Below are 6,388 nucleotides of genomic sequence, written 5' to 3'. Positions count from 1 at the left end.
TCAAACTTGTTAATACTTGATTAATTGAAATAGGTTTCATATAGACAATTGACCACCCAAGTTGACCGGTGATTCACGAACGTTAAAACTTGTAAAAACTATACGATGACATATATATGGTTATATATATAGTTAACATGATTTTATTATAAGTATGTATCTTATTAGGTATTTTAACAATGAGTTATATACATAAAAATGAGACTATTAAATTAAGAAACTCGAAAACGATATATATAACGATTATCGTTATAACAACGTCTTACTAGGTACATATGAATCATATTAAGATATTGATACACTTGGTTAATTATGTTAAATGATAAGTAAATATATTATTAAGTGTATTAACAATGAAATACATATGTAAAAATAAGACTACTAACTTAATGATTTCGAAACGAGACATATATGTAACGATTATCGTGTAACGACATTTAACTGTATATATATCATACTAAGATATATTATATATCATAATATATGTAACGATTATCGTGTAACAACATTTAACTGTATATAACATTTTAACATCTCATTTGTTATAAAAAACAATGGGTTAACAACATTTAACAAGATCGTTAACCTAAAGGTTTCAAAACAACATTTACATGTAACGACTAACGATGACTTAACGACTCAGTTAAAATGTATATACATGTAGTGTTTTAATATGTATTCATACACTTTTGAAAGACTTCAAGACACTTATCAAAATACTTCTACTGAACAAAAATGCTTACAATTACATCCTCGTTCAGTTTCATCAACAATTCTACTCGTATGCACCCGTATTCGTACTCGTACAATACACAGCTTTTAGATGTATGTACTATTGGTATATACAATCCAATGATCAGCTCTTAGCAGCCCATGTCAGTCACCTAACACATGTGGGAACCATCATTTGGCAACTAGCATGAAATATCTCATAAAATTACAAAAATATGAGTAATCATTCATGACTTATTTACATGAAAACAAAATTACATATCCTTTATATCTAATCCATACACCAACGACCAAAAACACCTACAAACACTTTCATTCTTCAATTTTCTTCATCTAATTGATCTCTCTCAAGTTCTATCTTCAAGTTCTAAGTGTTCTTCATAAATTCCAAAAGTTCTAGTTTCATAAAATCAAGAATACTTCCAAGATTGCAAGTTTACTTCCAAGTTTTCTAAATCCATTCCAAGTAATCATCCAAGATCAAGAAACCTTTGTTACTTACAGTAGGTTATCTTTCTAATACAAGGTAATAATCATATTCAAACTTTAATTCAATTTCTATAACTATAACAATCTTATTTCGAGTGGAAATCTTACTTGAAATTGTTTTCGTGTCATGATTCTGCTTCAAGAACTTTCAAGCCATCCAAGGATCCTTTGAAGCTAGATCTATTTTTCTCATTTCCAGTAGGTTTATCCAAGGAACTTGAGGTAGTAATGATGTTCATAAAATCATTCGATTCATACATATAAAGCTATCTTATTCGAAGGTTTAAACTTGTAATCACTAGAACATAGTTTAGTTAATTCTAAACTTGTTCGCAAATAAAAGTTAATCCTTCTAACTTGACTTTTAAAATCAACTAAACACATGTTCTATATCTATATGATATTCTAACTTAATGATTTAAAATCTGGAAACACGAAAAACACCGTAAAATCGGATTTACGCCGTCGTAGTAACACAGCGGGCTATTTTGGGTTAGTTAATTAAAAACTATGATAAACTTTGATTTAAAAGTTGTTATTCTGGGAAAATGATTTTTATTATGAACATGAAACTATTTGCAAAAATTATGGTTAAACCCAAAGTGGAAGTATGTTTTCTAAAATGGTCATCTAGACGTCGTTCTTTCGACTGAAATGACTACCTTTACAAAAATGACTTGTAACTTATTTTTCCAACTATAAACCTATACTTTTTATGTTTATATTCATAAAATAGAGTTCAATATAAAACCATAGCAATTTGATTCACTCAAAACGGATTTAAAATGAAGAAGTTATGGGTAAAACAAGATTGGATAATTTTTCTCATTTTAGCTACGTGAAAATTGGTAACAAATATATTTCAACCATAACTTAATCAACTTGTATTGTATATTATGTAATCTTAAGATACCATAGACACGTATACAATGTTTTAACCTATCATGTCGACACATCTATATATATTTCGGAACAACCATAGACACTCTATATGTGAATGTTGGAGTTAGCTATACAGGGTTGAGGTTGATTCCAAAATATATATAGTTTGAGTTGTGATCAATACTGAGATACGTATACACTGGGTCGTGGATTGATTCAAGATAATATTTATCGATTTATTTCTGTACATCTAACTGTGGACAACTAGTTGTAGGTTACTAACGAGGACAGCTGACTTAATAAACTTAAAACATCAAAATGTATTGAAAGGGTTGTAAATATATTTTGAACATACTTTGATATATATGTATATATTGTTATAGGTTCGTGAATCAACCAGTGGCCAAGTCTTACTTCCCGACGAAGTAAAAATCTGTGAAAGTGAGTTATAGTCCCACTTTTAAAATCTAATATTTTTGGGATGAGAATACATGCAGGTTTTATAAATGATTTACAAAATAGACACAAGTACATGAAACTATATTCTATGGTTGAATTATCGAAATCGAATATGCCCCTTTTTATTAAGTCTGGTAATCTAAGAATTAGGGAACAGACACCCTAATTGACGCGAATCCTAAAGATAGATCTATTGGGCCTAACAAACCCCATCCAAAGTACCGGATGCTTTAGTACTTCGAAATTTATATCATATCCGAAGGGTGTCCCGGAATGATGGGGATATTCTTATATATGCATCTTGTTAATGTCGGTTACCAGGTGTTCACCATATGAATGATTTTTATCTCTATGTATGGGATGTGTATTGAAATATGAAATCTTGTGGTCTATTGTTACGATTTGATATATATAGGTTAAACCTATAACTCACCAACATTTTTGTTGACGTTTAAAGCATGTTTATTCTCATGTGAATACTAAGAGCTTCCGCTGTTGCATACTAAAATAAGGACAAGATTTGGAATCCATGTTTGTATGATATTTTGTAAAAACTGCATTCAAGAAACTAATTTCGATGTAACATATTTGTATTGTAAACCATTATGTAATGGTCGTGTGTAAACAGGATATTTTAGATTATCATTATTTGATAATCTACGTAAAGCTTTTTAAACCTTTATTTATGAAATAAAGGTTATGGTTTGCTTTAAAAATGAATGCAGTCTTTGAAAAACGTCTCATATAGAGGTCAAAACCTCGCAACGAAATCAATTAATATGGAACGTTTTTAATCAATAAGAACAGGACATTTCATATACCGGGTTCCATCTTCCCGAATATTAAGATGCTTCTCCGATCCTTTGGGTATTTCATCCTTTAAGTTTCCCTCTTTTAAAACTCCTTGTTGCGCCTCCTTTATTTGAGTAGTAAGGTTAGTGTGAATCATTATATTCATAGATTTTACACGAATGGGTTCTCTGTCCTTTCTGCTCAACGCGTCGGCTACCACATTTGCCTTCCCTGGGTGGTTACGAATCTCAAAGTCGTAATCATTCAACAATTCAATCCATCTGCGCTGCCTCATGTTCAGTTGTTTCTGATTAAATATGTGTTGAAGACTTTTGTGGTCGGTATATATAATACTTTTGACCCCATATAAGTAGTGCCTCCAAGTCTTTAATGCAAAAACAACCGCGCCTAATTCCAAATCATGCGTCGTATAATTCTGCTCATGAATCTTCAATTGTCTAGACGCATAAGCAATTACTTTCGTTCGTTGCATTAATACACAACCGACACCTTGCTTTGAGGCGTCACAATATATCACAAAATCATCATTCCCTTCAGGTAATGACAATATAGGTGCCGTAGTTAACTTTTTCTTCAACAATTGAAACGCTTTTTCTTGTTCATCCTTCCATTCAAATTTTCTCCCTTTATGCGTTAATGCAGTCAAGGGTTTTGCTATTTTAGAAAAATCTTGGATGAATCTCCTGTAATAACCAGCTAGCCCTAAAAATTGGCGTATGTGTTTCAGAGTTTTCAGAGTTTCCCACTTTTCAACGGTTTCAATCTTTGCTGGATCCACCTAAATACCTTCTATATGACCGAGGAATTGAACTTCTTCCAACCAAAATTCACACTTTGAAAACTTAGCGTACAGTTTTTCTTTTCTCAGCAACTAGCACTTTTCTCAAATGTTCTCCGTGCTCTTGATCATTCTTCGAGTAAATAAGTATGTCATCAATGAAAACAATGACAAACTTGTCAAGATATGGCCCACACACTCGGTTCATGAGGTCCATGAACACAGCTGGTGCGTTAATCAATCCAAAAGGCATAACCATAAACTCGTAATGACCGTAATGCATCCTAAAAGCAGTCTTTGGAATATCATCCTCCTTCACCCGCATTAGTTGATATCCAGAACGTAAATCGATCTTCGACTAAATAGACGAGCCTTGTAGTTGATCAAATAAGTCGTCGATTCTCGGTAGTGGGTAGCGGTTCTTGATGGTAAGTTTGTTCAACTCTCGGTAGTCGATACACAACCTGAATGTACTATCTTTCTTCTTGACAAACAAAACAGGAGCTCCCCATGGTGATGTGCTTGGTCGAATGAAACCACGCTCTAAAAGTTCCTGTAACTGACTTTGTAATTCTTTCATTTCGCTGGGTGCGAGTCTGTATGGAGCACGAGCTATTGGTGTAGCTCCTGGTACAAGGTGTATTTGAAATTCAACGGATCGATTTGGGGGTAATCCAGGTAATTCTTTCGGAAATACATCGGGAAATTCGTTTGCGACGGGAACATCACTGATGTTCTTTTCTTCAGGTTTAACTTCCTCGATGTGTGCTAGAATGACGTAACAACCTTTTCTTATTAGTTTTTGCGCCTTCAAACTACTAATAAGATTTAATTTCGCGTTGTTTTTTTCTCCGTACACCATTAAAGGTTTTCCTTTTTCATGCATAATGCGAATCACATTTTTGTAACAAACGACCTCTGCTCTTACCTTCTTCAACCAGTCCATGCCAATTATTACATCAAAACTCCTTAACTCGACTGGTATTAAATCAATCTTAAACGTTTCATCACCCAGTTTAATTTCTCTATCCCGACATATATTATCTGCTGAAATTAATTTACCATTTGCTAATTCGAGTAAAAATTTATTATCCAAAGACGTCAATGGGCAACTTAATTTAGCACAAAATTCTCTACTCATATAGCTTCTATCCGCACCCGAATCAAATAAAACATAAGCAGATTTATCGTCAATAAGAAACGTACCCGTAACAAGCTCCGGGTCTTCCTGTGCTTCTGCCGCATTAATATTGAAAACTCTTCCACGGCCCTGCCCATTAGTATTCCCCTGATTCGGGCAATTTCTAATAATGTGGCCCGGTTTTCCACATTTATAACAAACAACGTTGGTATTACTTGCTCCGACACTATTCGTTTCGGCATTACTTATTCCGACATTATTTGTTCCTTTAGTTCTGTTAAACTTTGATCCGTAGACCTCACACTTTGTCGCGCTATGACCATTTCTTTTACACCTGTTGCAAAATGTCGTGCAAAACCCCTGATGATTTTCTTCACACCTATGACATGGCTGTTTTTGGTTTTTGTTGCCGTTATTGTTATTGAGGTTGTTGTTGGGGTTGTTATTGTTGTTGAAATGGTTGTTGTAGTTGTTGTTTTTGTTGTACTGGTGACTCTTGTCACCGTTTTCCTCCTACTTCCTCTTAAGTTGTTTCGTGTTAGCTTCTACGGCCGCCTGCTCTTTAATTCTTCCCTCAATCTGATTTATGAGTTTATGAGCCATTCGACTTGCCTTCTGTATAGAAGCGGGCTTGTGTGAACTCACATCTTCTTGAATCCTTACTGGTAACCCTTTTACAAATGTGTCGATCTTCTCTTCTTCATCTTAATGCTCCCGGATACAATAGGCACAACTATGTGAATCGTCGTTCATATGTTGTAACGTCGAACCCTTGTGTTCCTAACTCTCTAAGTTCTGCCTTGAGTTTATTGACTTCGTTTCTAGGACGGTACTGCTCGTTCATCAATTACTTGAATGCCGACCACGGTAGTGCGTAAGCAGCATTTTGTCCTACCTATTCAAGATAGGTGTTCCACCATGTTAACGCAGTACATGTGAAGGTATGCGTAGCGTACTTAACTTTGTACTCTTCAGTACACTTACTTATGGCAAACACCGATTCGACTTTCTCGGTCCACCGTTTCAATCTAATTGGTCCTTCGGCTCCATCAAATTCCAAAGGTTTGCAGGCAGTGAATTCTTTGTAGGAGCAT

This window comes from Rutidosis leptorrhynchoides, chromosome 10, assembly GCF_046630445.1.
Source record: "Rutidosis leptorrhynchoides isolate AG116_Rl617_1_P2 chromosome 10, CSIRO_AGI_Rlap_v1, whole genome shotgun sequence".
Taxonomy (NCBI): domain Eukaryota; kingdom Viridiplantae; phylum Streptophyta; class Magnoliopsida; order Asterales; family Asteraceae; genus Rutidosis; species Rutidosis leptorrhynchoides.
Note: the sequence above shows the minus strand (reverse complement) of the source record.